At 39.8% G+C, this 17,023-nt stretch overlaps 3 protein-coding genes and 1 pseudogene across 9 annotated transcripts in view; all 4 read right to left on the minus strand.

Annotated features, from left to right (window-relative positions):
* The window catches only part of LOC127624950 (zinc finger protein 160-like), a 229,712-nt gene that overhangs the window by 189,762 nt on the left and 22,927 nt on the right, over positions 1-17,023 (minus strand). The window lies entirely within an intron of this gene.
* Positions 1-17,023, minus strand: part of LOC127625003 (zinc finger and SCAN domain-containing protein 2-like) — a 138,451-nt gene that overhangs the window by 98,579 nt on the left and 22,849 nt on the right. Inside the window, exon 1 of one of the 7 annotated variants that reach the window (XM_052100036.1) lies at positions 5,727-5,738. The exons of 4 other annotated variants lie outside the window; for them this stretch is intronic. The gene's annotated coding sequence lies outside the window, so the exon portion shown is untranslated. Of the gene's footprint in view, positions 1-4,858; positions 4,888-5,215; positions 5,238-5,726; positions 5,739-17,023 lie in introns of those variants that run through there. 2 more of the 7 variants (XM_052100033.1, XM_052100042.1) reach the window with 2 other exon arrangements.
* Positions 1-17,023, minus strand: part of LOC127625013 (zinc finger protein 239-like) — a 99,311-nt gene that overhangs the window by 80,178 nt on the left and 2,110 nt on the right. The window lies entirely within an intron of this gene.
* The window catches only part of LOC127625518 (zinc finger protein 721-like), a 47,673-nt pseudogene that overhangs the window by 7,723 nt on the left and 22,927 nt on the right, over positions 1-17,023 (minus strand).

Below are 17,023 nucleotides of genomic sequence, written 5' to 3' on the forward strand. Positions count from 1 at the left end.
ACATTCTGCTCAAAGCTGGCATGACAGCATCAAGCAGTTCCTGCAGATTTGTCAGCTGCACTTTCATACTGTGAATGTCTGATTCCACCACATCATAAAGGTGCTCTATTGGATTTAGATCCGGTGACTGTAGAGACAATTGGTCTGAACTTGTCCGGTTCCTGGAACCAGATTGAGATGACGTGTGCTTTGTTGTGGCATGGCACGTTAACCTGCAGCCATTAGAAGATAGTAGGCTGTGGTCATAAAGGGATGCACATGGTCAGCAACAACACTCAAGTAAGATGTGGCCTTTAAAAGACACCAAGTTGGTATTAAGATGCCTAATGTGTGCCAAAAAACATACATCGATTCATGTTGTTTATGCCAAATTCTGACCCTATCATCTGCATGTCGCAGCAGAAATCAAGATTAGTCAGAACAGGCGATGTTCTTCCTATTGTCTACCGTCCAGTTTGGGTGGACCTGTGCCAACTGCAGCCTCAGTGTTCTGTTCTTAGCTGACAGTAGTGGTACCCAGAGGTGTCTTGTGCTGCTGTAGCCCATCTGCCTCAGATGCTGAATTCAGCCAAGACTTTGATTCAGTCTCATATTTTACAGCCCGCTGTGTCTCTTGAACATGCACTAAGGAGGAAATGTACCTTATTTGGCTGCAGTGGGTCCTGAGGTGTTGTGGATTGCAGTGTCACCATCACTTTAGTTGGGCCAACACATGTCATTTACATTGTATTTAACAATGTCAACTTTGATTTTGATTAAATTTTCAACGGACTGTTCTAACAAGATTTTCCGTTTTACAGTACCTAAAGACCAGTGCAAGATGCCTGTTGGACGTCTGCTGAAATGTAAATGTGTTGCAAAACTCGAAAGCTTGTAGATTTGAATGTGAGAACTTGTAACTAAGGATGTGTACAAGCAAATCAATACACATTAAACATAAAAGTTTACTTTTGGCTTGTTCTGTGTATTGTGTGTCCAAAGATGAGATCCCCTTGGTCCATTTTAATAATCTTTGAACATATCCTATCTTGTTATTTAAAGTCAGTTGGTGATCAAAGCATAAGAAATAAACATTCCTTCTTAACAAACATTGAATGGAGAGGGGGAATAATCACCATGCAACATCTCTCTTTATTGTGTGCTCATTTAACTGTAAACATTTTCTAGCAGAGCTGCCGGTTCTCTTAAAGACACAGGACAAATTTAGTGCTTGTTATACCTATTAATGTAAACTCAATGTACATCGCACAAGAGCATTAAACAAACATGTAACAAATTGTAGTAATGTAGTGAGTGTAGTAAAAGCTGTCAAAATTAACACGTTAACGCATACGATTAATTAAAAAAAAGTTTAACATGTTAAATCATCTTAATATCGAAAACTTGCTCTAATAATCTTTTTAACATCACGTTACCTTTTATATGATACAAACTTTCAAATAATCACTCAATAAAAGGATACAGCCATTACCGTCAGAGTTCATTGTTTTGATAAAGCTCTGTGGCCATGTATTCTGACGTCAGACAAATAATATACAAACTAATCATCCGTCACAACCACTTCCGGGTTTGGGAAAGTGGAAGGGCTAGTTTCTTAGAACCTTCTATGCTCCAAAGTGTAAAACAACATTAAAGAAACATACCTGAAGGAATTAAATCATCTTCGTCACTCTGTTGATCCTTTGCTGTGTTTTCTTGTCTCATCTTCATCAGGTTCCTGCAGTCCAGCAGCTTCACTGAACACATCTTCACTTGTGTCTGCAATATCTGCTGTTCATCATCATCATCACTCTGTTGTTCCTCTGTTGTGTTTTCTTCTTTTATCTCCTCCTGCTTCACTTCAATCTTCACTGGTATCTGCAGCATCTGCAGTTCATCATCATCTTCACCACTCTGTTGTTCCTCTGTTGTGGTTTCTTCTTTTATCTCCTGCTTCACTTCAATCTTCACTGGTGTCTGCAGCATCTGCTGTTCTCCAGCACTAATCACATCCACCTGCTCTCTCATGATGAACATCTAAACACAAAAAACATCAAGATTAAGTCAGACATTTTGGCACCATTCTTCAAGGATTCCAAGTTTTATAACATAAAAGTAACGGTGTGTGGACTAAAGGCCCAGACACACCATTCCGACATTAAAGAACTAGCACCGACATAAGTTGACTGTGGTGTCACCTCACGTCGCCTGCGTCTGGGCCAAAAAGTTGCTTTTGAACACACCGCAAAGACTATAACCAACTGCAAACTAGCACATGTGTGAGAGGAAATAACTCTCCAAACCAGCAGGTGGCAGTAGTCTGTATTCGTTATTCAAAAAGGGAGACCGGAAGAGCTAGGACTGCGGATATACAAACCGTAAACAAAGCAGCACATGCTTACCATTTTCACACCAATCTCGCTCACCACATGGATTCATAATGTAGCTTAGCATATATTAGGGATGCACCAAAATTTCGGCGGCCGAAAATTTTCGGCCGAAAATGGCACTTTCGGTTTTCGGCCGAAAGAGAAAAAAGGCCGAAAATATGAGCCGAAAGTATATACCTCCTCGCCCCACCCCTCAGTGCTCAGATTTCACTCTGGATCGTTCTAGCCTTTACCACGGCGCTACCAAACAAAGGCCGATCATGTCAGCGGCGTGGAAATTCTTCAAAGTTTCTGATAAGGACATCACATTTGCGATCTGCAGTGTTTGTTCAGCAGAACTTTCAAGATATATATATATATATATAGAGTACAGCAGTGCCACAACTAGCGCAGCTACACCACAACTTGAGACGTATCTATCTGAATACCCGTTGCCAGAAGCGACAATCCCCTTGACTACGGTTGCATAAACAAAGACCGCTTTCCTTTGCTTGCGCGGATTGCACACAGGTATTTATCTGCCCAAGCACCAGCACAGAGAGTGAGAGACTGTTCAGTGCAGCATCTCATGTTCTTGATGAGCTTTCAGACAGGAGAGACTGTCAGAAAGTTTAGCAACTTTTGTTCTTGAAGAGAAACCGGTCACTTGTGCTTAAATAGAAAGCGGTCCAATTTGATGTGTATAGCAATTACATTACACTTGTTCTTCACTTGAGGATACATCTGTCGTTTACAGTTGAGGTTGGATTTAGTTCAATTACTGCTGTTTGCACAAAGTGTACATACGTTTACATAAACAGAACAGAGCACTGATCTATATATATAATTATATATTATAGTTATATATAGATCAGTGGAATAGAGGCCCTCTGCCATTCTGTGTTCTGCCTTTTTGTTTTAATTAAAATTACTGTTGCATATTTAAACTTTTAAGTTCATTACTTCACTGTTGTTTTGCATATAATAGTTTTCTAAAACTTTACATTATTTGGGTAATTGTTAATAAAATCTGTAAAATTAGATTTTTACAGAACTGAATGAAGAATAATATTTAATAATGTTTTAATATATTTTTTGTCCAATATTGGTGTGTTACTTTCAATAAAAGTGTGATTTATTTTATTGGTTTGTAGTTTTTCAATTCAGATTCATTAAATTCATGAAAAAGTATCATATTAATACAATTATACACAAAATGTTTTTTTTTTCTTATTCTTAAATAGGTAAAAAAAAAAAAAAAGTACATTTCGGTTTCGGTTTTCGGCCAAGTGCATCCTGGATTTTCGGTTTCGGCCCAAAATTTTAATTTCGGTACATCCCTAAAATATATATTGGTAACAGCACTGTCACTAGTATGTTTATCTTTCCATTATACTAATATAATTGTATGTGTTAAAGGTGCACTCTGGTATAGTGTTGGGTTAAAAACTGATGCGCAGTATCAAATACACAGAATGTATGATAGATAGTACTAACTGTAGAGAGTACATCAATATGAAGACAAAGCCAAATCCTGGACATTTAGAGGCAATTTTGAACCCCGATAGGATGATTTCTCAAGTCTGAAAAAGAGGACATGTTTGGGGAAAAGAGGATGTATAGTCACCCCATGTTATATTATTTTGTTTCTTTTTCCATTGATTCACAAATGCCACAGACTAGGCCAGTCTCTGAATAAAAAACCCAAGTCCGAAAGGCTAGAGTCCAAGTCAGAGTAAAAATACATCCGAGTCAGTGACAAGTCAAATTTGACTTGGACTCATCAGAACTAGAGTACCCAAACTCTACTCTAGTGATATCTTTGACCTTATAAATGTTGTTTTAATCTACCTGCAGCAAGAGCGCCCTCATGGGTGCGGCCATTTTAGAATCACATGACCAGCTGAAATACTGATATTGGACACTTTCACTCATGGATTAAATTAATCATGGCTGATTGTGAATAGTGAATTTCTACAGTGGCATCTGTAAATGAAAACTATTGATTTTGAATGAAGCAGCATCTACACCACTAGGTGTCACTGTAAGTCCAAGATGACAAACAAAAAGTTACTGAGTGCACCTTTAAGTACCACCTTACCTGCAGATAACCAGGGTTGATTTTAGTTGGGTGAAACATTGTTAAATAAACATGTTGTCTTTGTTTTTAAAATATGAATAAATCACCACTTACTCAAAATATTTAGCAGGTGTGGTAAATTGTCGTTTTGTTGACAGAGATTTTGTCAATTAAGTATGATATCCAAAACACATATTGACTGACTACAAAAATAATATAATTATGAAAACGTCAACTCGTATAAGTTATCTGAAGATCAGGGGAACATGCTGCAATAACCTCTTTTAAGGGACGTTTTTAGGACATTAGCGCGACGTTTCTGGAACGTTAGTCAAAGTTTGTCAAGATTGAACTTTACCAACACGTCTTCAAACTGGACTAAAATATAAACATGAGTTTAGCCACAGACAGACAGAAAGTGGAAATAAACCTGTTCTGAAGTGTTTTAGTTGTTTTGTTCATCTCTTGCATATGACCAGTAATCCCAAAAGTATTTACACAAACTTGAGGAAACCAAAAAGCGTTTGTTTGTGCCCGTCTCTCCAATATATAATATCACCTTCATTTTACTCATTTACAGTCAGTCGCTGGATTTAAAGACTCATTTAAGCAGAATATTCTCACATTTCTGTTTGTTTCTCCTGAAAGTGATTTTTTAAAGCGTCTGTAACAAAACAAAGCGACATGCGTCGATAAAAACGTATTTTACACTCATTAAAACGTCAAAGACAGAAAAAAACCCATATACAAATAAATATTAATCTCACAAATGATGTGGAACACGTACCGAACTGAGCGCTCAAACTGAAGATGTTTCTGAATTCTTCTTCTATTATATTTTTATTGGCATTAGCGACACCAACTGGACAGGAGGATAAATTGCTGAATGGAAGAAAATATACAATAATAATAATAATATATATTTATATTATTTTGTCTAAACCTGTTGTTTTAGATATTTTAATAAAGCACTGTGCACGTTTGTTTGTCGTGGAGCATTACTAATGAGATTTTGCAATGTGAGGTTATTTACACTATTGTTCTAAGTATCTGCGTGAGCTCAAGTCTGTCTCTTTTATATGCTGTGCATACTAAGAGTATATTTCATAAGCTATATCTTGTCTCGATGTAGACAGCCCACATTCATGGGCTGAATTTCCTCTAACCATTGTCGAAACATATTTTACACTCATTAAAACGCCAAAGACAGAAAACGAAAAATAACAACAACAAAATATAAAAGCAACTCAAAATAAATATGAATCTCTCAAATAATGTAAAACACATTGAACACGTACCGAACTGAGCGCTCAAACTGCAGCAGTGTTTGAATTCGTCCCCTATTCGCTATATAGTGCACTATTTGGGGTGTCGGAGTTCTTTCTTCTTCTTCCGGTATTTTCTGTCGGTTTCTAAAACAACTTCCGGTTTATTTCCGACATCTGCTGGACTGGAGGGAATAAAACACCAACATCTGATTATTCAGTCCTGCAGTCTAACTTTAAAATACATTATATATTGTATAATATATAACTAAATATACATCCAATAATTATTTTACTCAATGAATCTTTATGAAGATGCTTTCTAAATGATGTCCATGGACCAGTCACATGTGTATTTTATTTTATGTATTTGGCAGATGCTTTTATCCAAAGCGACTTACAGTGCACTTATTATAGGGACAATCCCCCCGGAGCAACCTGGAGTTAAGTGTCTTACTCAAGGACACAATGGTGGTGGCTGTGGGGATCGAACCAGTGACCTTCTGATTACCAGTTATGTGCTTTAGCCCACAACTTGATTGTGGGATTGGTGGTGGCGTAGTGGGTAGAATGCGTACCATCTAATTTCACAGGAAGATCCAAAGTACTTCCATGAACAGAAGACTGTAATTGTTTGATTCGTGTGAAACTGAAGAGAAAGTTAACATATAAAGGCTTCTATGAATACCAGTATGAAATAAAATCCAGGATGCTTTAGGGTATTAGCAAGAAAATATATAATTTTTTATAACAATATTGAGTTCAATAATGAATGGTTTAACTATCTAAGTAAAATTAAGATAATCCTCTAATGCCTAATGATCATCTAAATGAATCAATACATGTTGAGAATGAAGAGGCTGCTGAGATCAAATCGGAAGATGACAACATCACTTTATGATAAACAACAACATGGCATGCTTAAGGATGCATGTTTACAGTCAGTTGATATAGCCCACAAGGTTTTAGATCAACACTTTAATGGTATATTATCTATTGCTCCTGCAGAAGGTGACAGTCCTTTTAGATTAAGGGATGTAACAAATTAAGCCAAATGTTCCCCAATTTTTCCCCAACAGAAATGATCATTGTGTAGGTATTTAAATTACACGTATTCTGGAAGGTTTGCAAAAATCTGGATTACATTTGGTTAGAATTTATCAGAGATAAATCAAGTTATGTCAAATGTATCTATTGCTTTAAGGAAAGGTTATGAAACACAGTATGAAACAAATCAGAAATGCTAAAAAATAAAGATTCACTTCAAAGGACTCTCAATTTTATTCTAGTTGTACACTTGTACCCTTAAGTTTGTTCATTTTTACTTTAAACAAAGAGGTTAAAATGTTTTTCCAAACCAAAAAGGTGAACGTTGTGCTGCAAACTAATCCACAATCACTTTAAAATTATGAATAAATGTTTAAGAAATAAAAGTTTAACATTACTTTAAAAAACAAGGTTCCCAGTCTGCCGCTCACTTCAACGTTGTGTCGAATGAAGCAACACTAGGGGACTTGAGAAAAGGCATATGAGAAATTGGCGTGTGTGGGAGCTGCGATCACACTGAGCCGTGGATGGTTTGTGTACTCACTGCGATAACTTTACCATGGCCACGTTGTGGTTGCGGCTTTCCGTCCTTAAAGGAAACTCCACTCCAGCTGCCCCCTGGATCACTCCTTCTTCCCACGGGATTGAGGACAACCCAGCTGGCGATGGAGGCGATTTGGGAATGGCAGCAGGCTCGGTTTTGCCGGGAAAATCCCCGCGGACCACCCATAACACAGCACGCCCATTGGCTTCCGTATGGGCTGTATTATGAGTTTGCCACTCCATCGGCGAGTGTTCCGGCGTCTGATCCGGAAGACTCGACTGGGCTGCCGGCTTCGGGTCGGCATGGCCAGTCTGAGGCTGATGCCCAGGATGACCGACATGCTTGCCGGGCCGCCGTGAGCGTGTGGCTGGACTGGGACCCTCCGTCCTCCCCACAGCCTTCACGGCTAGATGATTGGTACCTCGGCTCAGACCCACAGCGCTCACAGACCCAGCATCAAATGTCCCACCGGAAGCACGCGCCCCCCATCTCCCAAACCTCTTCCAGGACCTGGAAGGCTCCAAAGCGTTCCTGAGAGGGGCAACCCAGGGAACGAGATGACCGCTCCGGAGATGGTGACCAGACCACTCCGTTCCCCTGTGAAGGGCCAGGAAGATAACTTTTATTTTCCTTATTTTCTGTTGCCAAACCCCGTTCAGGCTGCGATACCCACATTGTCAACAAAAGAGCGATTTCCTCATTCTCTGGGTCATCTTTCTCACAGGAGCCGTTCTCACGGAAACCTGCTGCCAAAATGCAGTTTTCACAGCAATCTGCTGCTAAGCACCTGTGGTTCCGGCACACCTACCAGCTCCCTCTCACTGCGAAGCCCTGTCAGGTACGTCGAAAACAGTCATCCCCCTAGTGCCCTTTGTGTGGAGTTTGGATACGTGGCTTTCACTTCCCAACCCATCAGGACCATCCAACTCAGCTATGTGATTAAATTCGCCAGGCGACCGCGCTCTTTCAGTGGCATCCGCTTGACTTCGTTATATGGCGAGAAGGCCAGCACCCTACGGGTGGAGATCGCAACCCTCTTACTCAAGGATGCGATAGAACCTGTCCCTCCAGCCGAGATCAAGAAGTGTTTCTACAGCACTTACTTCATCGTACCCAAAAAAGGCGGTGAGCTACGACCAATCTTGGGCCTGCAAGCTCTCAACCGGGACTTACACAAACTCCCGTTAAAGAATTTTATTTTAACATGCGTTCGTCATTTATCGATAGACCCGAAGGATGCGTAATTCTACGTCTCCATCGACCCTTCCTAAGGTTTGCGTTTGACGGCCAGGCATGTCAGTACAAAGTCCTCCCCTTCGGCCTGTCCCTGTCCGCCTACATCTTCATGAAGGTCGCAGAGGCAGCCCTTGCCCCGCTCAGGGAAATGGGCATCCGCATACTCAATTATCTCGACGATTGGCTCGCCCTAGCTCAATCTCGAGAACTACTGAGCACCCACAGGGACAAGGTGCTCATGCACCTCAGCCTTTAGGGCTTCAGGTCAACTGGGAAAAGAGCAAGCTTGCCCCAGTTCAGAGCATCTCATTTCTCTGCATGGAGTTAGACTCAGTCTCAATGTTAGCGCATCTCACGAACGAGCGTGCACAGTCGGTGCTGAAATGCCTCATGTTATTCAAACTAGGCAGAGCGGTTCCTCTCAAACAATTCCAGAGGCTCCTGGGGCATATGGCATCCTCCGCAGCAGTCAAGCCGATAGGGTTGATGCATATGAGACTGCTTCAGCACTGGCTTCAGTCTCGAGTCCCAAGATGGGCATGGCGCCGCGGCACATACCGTGTGTTCATCACCCCCTCTTGTCACCAGACTCTCAACCCCTGGACAGACATCTATTTTCTGCGGACAGGAGTCCCATCTCCTACTTTTAAGCCAGCCATGACTCAGGTCACTGCACACCACTCATATCCCCGGGAGCCTCAACAGGGCAGTGGAAGTGCTGTCACAACAAGGCACGCCCAGAAGAGAGTGGAGGCTCCACCCCCAGGTTGTCCAGCTGATTTGGGAATGGTATGGCAAAGCACAGGTAGATCTGTTCGCTTCCCAGGAAACATCTCACTGCCCGCTCTGGTTCTCCCTAGCGGAGGCTCCACTCAGGACAGACGCTCTCACACACACTCTCCCCGGGGGATGCGCAAGTATGCATTTCACCCAGTGAGCCTACTTGCACAGGTGCTGTGCAAGGTCAGGGTGGATGAGGAACAAGTCACTTTGGTGACCCCTTATTGGCCCACACGGATTTGGTTCTCAGATCTTACGCTCCTCATGACAGCACCTCACTGGCAGATCCCCCTGAGGAAGGATCTTCTTTTTCAAGGACGGGGCACCCTTTTGGAATCTGTGCCCAGACTGCTGAAACCTCCAGTCGGGATGCGGAAAGGGAATGCTGTCTCCAAACAGAGGCTTGCTCACTCGGTCATGGACGCCATCGCTTTGGCCTATCACACCCAGGCTGTGCCCGCCCCCTTGCGGGTTCTAGCACACTCAGCGAGAAGTGTGGCATCCTCGTGGGCACTGGCCAACGGCACCTCCCTAGCCATCTACAGAGCAGAGGACTGGGCAACAGCCAATAATTCCGCTTGCACCTAGCGCCCTTCACCAAAGTGATCCAATGTGCACTTTCTTCCAGGTTGGCCACAAACTCACACTCCCTGGACATTCTTCCTCCCTAGACCTTTGGTTCACAAATTCAGCAGAGGAATTCCCGACAAGACCCACTGCGAGTTCTAATGACTCTGTACAAGGAGAGGTGCTCCACAGGGGTCAGTTTTCACAGTAAACCCCTGTGATGTATTTTTCCCCAGTACGGCCCCCATCCATTGGTGGGTCTGTGATTTCCTTGGGCAGTCCTCCCTCACTAGGTAGGATCTACCACCGCACCACTTCCATGTGTGGATTGAAAACCCATGTGACATATTTGCCACATTTACCTCCCCCCAGCATGTGTAGGATGTGGTCTCTGCAGGGTCTTTTCCCCCTGAAAGAATAGGAGCTGGAAAAGAACACCCTCCCCGACTGCATATTATAGCATTAAGATTGTCCCAGCCGCTTTTACTCTCTATGCGAGAAACATCGAGGAAGAGAAAAGGCTGCGGCTGGTGCGGTGTTCTCATGCTTGGCACGCCACTTGTTCCCCCCTCAATGGGTGCGGGACCCTAAAAAGTTTTATGACAAAATTTCGATGGGGCATTGGGGAAGGGAACGTGCAGTCTGATGCAGCCTGCTACTCTAGCACGCAACTGCCTGCTCACACCTGCATTAGCATCTCGGGTAACGCGGTTCAGCGTCATGGCGTTATTGGATAAGGACCCCTAGTGTCGCTTCACTCGACACAACTTCGAAGTGAGTGACTGAAGGGGAATGTCTAGGTTACTGTTGTATCCTCTGTTCCCTGATGGAGGGAATGAGACGTTGTGTCCCTCTTGCCACAATGCTGTACTGAGCCACTGTAATGCCCGAAACCTTATCCTCGGCTCCTCAGTGCAAAACCTGAATGAACAGATGCACGCCCTCCTTCCTTTATACCATATGTCTGGGGGGGACATCTTTCTCCACATGTACTGCTGACCCATGGGTCTAAAACTCATTTTCAGTTTAGTGTCATATTTTAAAAAAAACCTTCTTCCAGGACTCCACAGTTCTTTCCTAATTACTTCTTAAATATTCAAGTCAACATTTCCCTTGGCGAAGTTTTGCTTTCTTCCAAACCCCAAGAAGGTTGCTGTTGTACCATATTTAAAAAAATGGATGACGCTGCCAACTTTGTCTATTGGAAATTTACTTTTAGCCATGTGACGAAATAATCTCCTCTATTAGCTTTTGAGACAGCTTATTTTAAATTGCATTTTTTACATAGAAATACATTTTTGCTTACGACGCTAAACTTACATTTTAAAACTTAAATATGTGCCACTGCAGATGACTTAATTTAGTTTAAACAATTACTTGTGTAGATTTACATATTTAAGAAACAGTTACATGCAATAGAAGTTGAATAATTATGACAAGAAAATTCACGTTAGATCATAATGAATTTTTTTCTAGTAAGAGCTTTGATATTAGGGCAAGATTCCTATTCTTGATCATTTTTGTATTGTTTTCCTGTAAAAATATAAAAAAATCCTTAAAAAAGATACATTTGATTGATCTTGTTTTAGAAACAACACTGTATAATATATTTACGTTTTTCAGAGAATGTATTTTTAACATGTGTATTTTCAGTTTTTATAGTCAAAACAAGTGAAAAAATAAACCAGTGCTGAAGAAGTAATCCAAAGTATTTAGATTACATTACTGACCTTGAGTAATCTAACAGAACATGTTAAACATTACATTTTACAGCATGTATTCTGTAATGGAATACATTTCAAAAGTAACCTTCACAACCCTGATTATGTATCCTAAGATTATTAAATTTTCTCAGTATTTGAATATCACATTCAACTCTGGATCAAATTAAAAGACCACTCCAAATGGTCAGTTTATCTGGATTTACTATTTATAGGAGTGTGTTTGAGTAAAAAGAACATTTCTGTTTTATTCTATAAAATACAGACTACATTTCTCCCACATAAAGATATTTTCATTTAGAGCATTTATTTGCAGAAAATGACAACGGGTCAAAATAACACAAAAGATGTTTTCAGACCTCCAATAATGCAAAGAAAACAAGTTCACATTCATTTTTAAACAACACAATACTAATGTTTTGACTTAGAAAGAGTTCAGAAATCAATATTTGCTGGAATAATCCTGATCTTCAATCAGTCTTGGCATGCTCTCTACCAGTCTTTCACATTGACTTTATGCCACTCTTGGCACAAAAAAATCTAATTTGTTTTATTTTTCATATATAAAAGAGAGAATGCAACAAATCAGAAAAATCTACAACAGGATTCATTATTATCACACTGAAATGTCATGACACAACTGGCTGTCAAACACATATTGAGCTACACATAACACATAAGATAAAAATAAGCTACACGTAATTATTTTCTCAGGTACTTAATGAATCTAAATTGATGCACAACTTAATAATTTCAGTAGATCACCCAAATGACAATATCCATATCACACTGTTCATGTGTTAAACTTGCTATAGTTTACTTCCACATTGTTTCTTCATCCAATAACAATGTCAGATGTAAATCAGGTCAGAAATAGCATGTATAATATGAATCTGTACACACATGTGGGATACTGATGATTCACCATTGCTGCACATAAAATCAACGTAATACAGTATTTATCTGTATGAATATAACACTCATTCATCTTGTCAATCATCAATTGTCAAAGAAATATCCTGTGATAGGAAACTTTTATAGATATGAAATAAACAAAATATTATTTATGAAAGGGCAAAAAAAAAAAAAATAATAATTACATACCTTGGTTCTCTAATGACCCTACACACTTTTGTTTTTTAAGCAATTATATGTATTTATAGTTTTATTTATTTAGGCATTGTGTGAATAGTCAGTATTCAGTGATGATCACTTTCATGTCATGTTAGCACTGCATTCATTACACTGCAATAGTTTGGTTAGGAGGAACATATGCTTTGTTCACACATTCACTATTTACTTGATATAATTCGACCAGAAGATGATTCTTTTTTTCATGTTTCCGTAAATTACTTGATGAGATGAAACTTGTCGCACAGTGTGAGCACTTGTATGGTTTCTCTCCAGTATGAATTCTCTCATGTGCTTTCACGTTTTCTGACTGAGTGAAACTCTTTCCACAGTGTGAGCACTTGTATGGTTTCTCTCCAGTATGAACTCTTTGGTGCTGATTCAAGTTGCTGGCTCTATTAAAGGTCTTTCCACATTCAAAACACATATGAGCTCCCACACTGGTATGTATTTTCAGGTATTGGGACACAACCAATGTTTTCCCACACGTATCATCTTCAAAAGGCTTCTCTCCTCTATGAACTCTCATGTGTCTATTAAGATCACTTTTACATGTGAAACTCTTTCCACACTGATTGCATGTGTGAGGTTTCGCTCCACTGTGAACTCTCATGTGTCTATTAAGATCACCTTTACATGTGAAACCCTTTCCACACTGATGGCAGGTGTAAGGTCTCTCTCCAGTATGAACTCTCATGTGTGTATCATGATTGCCTTTACATGTGAAACTCTTTCCACACTGATGGCATATGAAAGGTTTTTCTCCAGAATGAACTCTCATGTGTTTACTAAGATGGCCTTTAAGAGTAAAACTCTTTCCACAATCATGGCATGTGTAAGGTCTCTCTCCACTATGAAATCTCATGTGTCTATCATGACTGCCTTTACATGCGAAACTCTTTCCACACTGATGGCATGTGTAAGGTCTCTCTCCAGTATGAAATCTCATGTGTCTATCATGATTGCCTTTACATGTAAAACTCTTTCCACAATCATGGCATGTGTAAGGACTCTCTCCAGTATGAAATATCATGTGTGTATTAAGATGGCCTTTAATTGTGAAACTCTTTCCACACTGATGGCATGTGTAAGGCTTCTCTCCAGTATGAATTCTCATGTGTATATCAAGATTGCTTTTACATGTGAAACACTTTCCACAGTGATGGCACGTGTAAGGTTTCTCTCCCGTATGAATCATCAATGTGTGTTTTAAGATTGCCTTTACATGTGAAACTCTTTCCACACTGATGGCAGGTGTAAGGACTCTCTCCACTATGAACTCTCATGTGTCTATTAAGATGACTTTTACATGTGAAACTCTTTCCACACTGAGAGCAGGTGTGAGATTTCTTGGCTGCTCTTCTGGGATTTTTTGGTGAGAAATTATTTTTATTCTTTGGTAATTTTTCTCCAGTTATGAAATCAAGCTGTTCGTCCTCCACTTCATTCAGTTCTTCACGTTCCTCTTTCACTTCCATCAGCTCTACAATGAACACAGTAAATTGATGACAAAATCAAATTAAACCCCAAGATAAATGGTGAATCAAACCTCCACAAATGTTTTTATTTTTACTCTGCAAAGGGTAAACAATTATACCATCAATTCTCATTAATAACATAATTTTATGATTATAGTCATTTATAGCAGTTGATAGAGGTGTAAAAATCCCAAATCCTACAAACTAGATTACTCAAGCCTTCACATGACAGAGGTGGAGCATGTGAGATTGAAGAGAAAAAAAAGTGCACTTTGAAATGAAGAAAGATGGTTGAATGGATGCTGATGAGTTCTGCTTTCTGTGTCATTCATTACTCTTTGAGCAGAGTTTTGCACGGTTACCCTTTTTAACAGTTGATTAACCGCAGATTCACAAACTGTTAATTGTTTTTCCGTCGGGACGCAGGAATAAAGACAATTTTTGCTATGTTTTGTCCTCAAACACTGCTCAAAATAGCACCAAATCAAGTGCAAAGTGAGAAATGAGCTGAAACAGCACAAAACACAAATCTTCAAATGATAAAACTGTACATTAAAGTCAAACAAAAATAATCGAACTGTCATCGCATTTGTGTGCACTCTGCCTGGGGAGGTTCAAATTTCAGATGCAACAAAGCCTCTTTTGTGTGCTTTGATTTTTAAATGGTTTTTAAAAATATTTTTACAGTACCTTTACTTGGTGTCGAAACATGCTGCGATCCTGTACAAGACGCTGACAGAAAAAACATTGAGATTCAGCGCAACAGTCAAAGATGTCCGTCCATTTGAACAGCCCCTAACTCACCTTATACTTGAAAAACTGTCCAAAACTCGGCAGGAAATCCTGAAGGTTTGTCAGAACTCATCAAGTTTGGGCCGAGTTGAAGACTGCATGTGCACAATAACTGAATAGTGATTTTGGTATTCGAATAGTGGTGCGTTTATTAGTGGTTAATTCATTTTCTATGTAGTTTATGAGAATGTTGTCCCTCCTTTTCAAAGTTGATATATGTATCATTCAGTGAGGAGTGTCACAGTATGTCTGGAAGCTTATGGCAGGTAATTTTGGTGAACTCCATCTGGAGACCATGATTCAGACAGAGGCTCATGAGGAATCCCATTTCTTTGAATTTACATCAATTCATCCACTGTGAAGCCTGTCTTAGCAGACTGAAGTCTGTAATCTAGTCTAGACTTTAACTGGGAGAGTGTGTCTGAGTTCTGAACACTGCTAGGAAGATTATCCCATAGTTTAGGAGCCAAATATTAAAATAGTCTCCCTTGTTTAGTGGATTTTGATATTCTCTGTGTTGTTAACACACCAGAGATTTTCAATAGAATATAGCATGATAGAAGGTCACTTAAGTACTTTGGTGCTAGACCAGTAGCAATTTTAATATTAATATGAAACTTAACAGGTAGCCATTTTAACGCTGATAAATGGGGCTGATATGATCATATATTTCTTGGATCTAGTTAGCACTCTCACTGCTGCATTTTGAACCAACTGAAGCTTATTTATTAAACCTGCAGGACATCTAACTACTTTCTCCTTGTCCTCCTTATTGACAACTCTCATAAACAAATTGTGAAATTTTGTTGGGCTTCGAAGAAATATAAAGATGGGTATAGTCGGCATAACAGTGAATACTAATTCCACGGTTCCTGATAATGTCTCCCAGGGGGAGCATATATAAGGAGAAAAGCAGAGGCCCTAAAACTGATCCCTGTGGCACTCCATGCTTAACTTTAATTTGATCTGACAGTTCCTCATTTACACAGACAAAGTGGTAACAGTCAGAAAGATATTATAAATATTTAAAAAAATATTATAGCTATAATCACCTTAAGACATCACAATATCTGATTACATTGAGCTTCTGAGATGACAAGAAACACCTCTTTTAGGAATTTAGTCGGTATGGGGTCTAACATACTTTGTTGATTTTGATGTTTTGATCATTTTTGTTTGGCTCTTCCTGACCTATGACAGCGAACAATTGAAGTTGCTTGTAGGAAAACAATTTAGTCTTCTGTGGCAGATTACTTCCAAGTAATTCCAATTTTGTTTCTGATGATTTTGATTTTATCAGTAAAGAAATTAATAAGATACAAACTTTCAAACAATCACTCAATAAAAGGATACAGCCATTACCGTCAGAGTTCACTGTTTTGATAAAGCTCTGTAGCCATGTATTCTGACGTCAGACAAATAATATACAAACTAGTCATTCGTCACAACCACTTCCGGGTTTGGGAAAGTGGAAGGGCTAGTTTCTTAGAACCTTCTATGCTCCAAAGTGTAAAACAACATTAAAGAAACATATCTGAAGGAATTAAATCATCTTCGTCACTCTGTTGATCCTTTGCTGTGTTTTCTTCTCTCATCTTCATCAGGTTCCTGCAGTCCAGCAGCTTCACTGGTGTCTGCAATATCTGCTGTTCATCATCATCTTCATCACTCTGTTGTTCTTCTGTTGTGTTTTCTTCTTTTATCTCCTGCTGCTTCACTTCAATCTTCACTGGTGTCTGCAGCATCTGCTGTTCATCATCATCTTCATCAGTCTGTTGTTCCTCTGCTGTGGTTTCTCCTCTCATCTTCATGAGGTTCCTGCAGTCCAGCAGCTTCACTGAACACATCTTCACTGGTGTCTGCAGCATCTGCTGTTCATCATCATCTTCATCATTCTGTTGTTCTTCTATTGTGTTTTCTTCTTTTATCTCCTCATGCTTCACTTCAATCTTCACTGGTGTCTGCAGCATCTGCTGTTCTCCAGCATGAATCACATCCACCTGCTCTCTCATGATGAACATCTGAACACAAAAA

Source organism: Xyrauchen texanus, chromosome 31 (genome assembly GCF_025860055.1).
Source record: "Xyrauchen texanus isolate HMW12.3.18 chromosome 31, RBS_HiC_50CHRs, whole genome shotgun sequence".
Lineage (NCBI taxonomy): Eukaryota > Metazoa > Chordata > Actinopteri > Cypriniformes > Catostomidae > Xyrauchen > Xyrauchen texanus.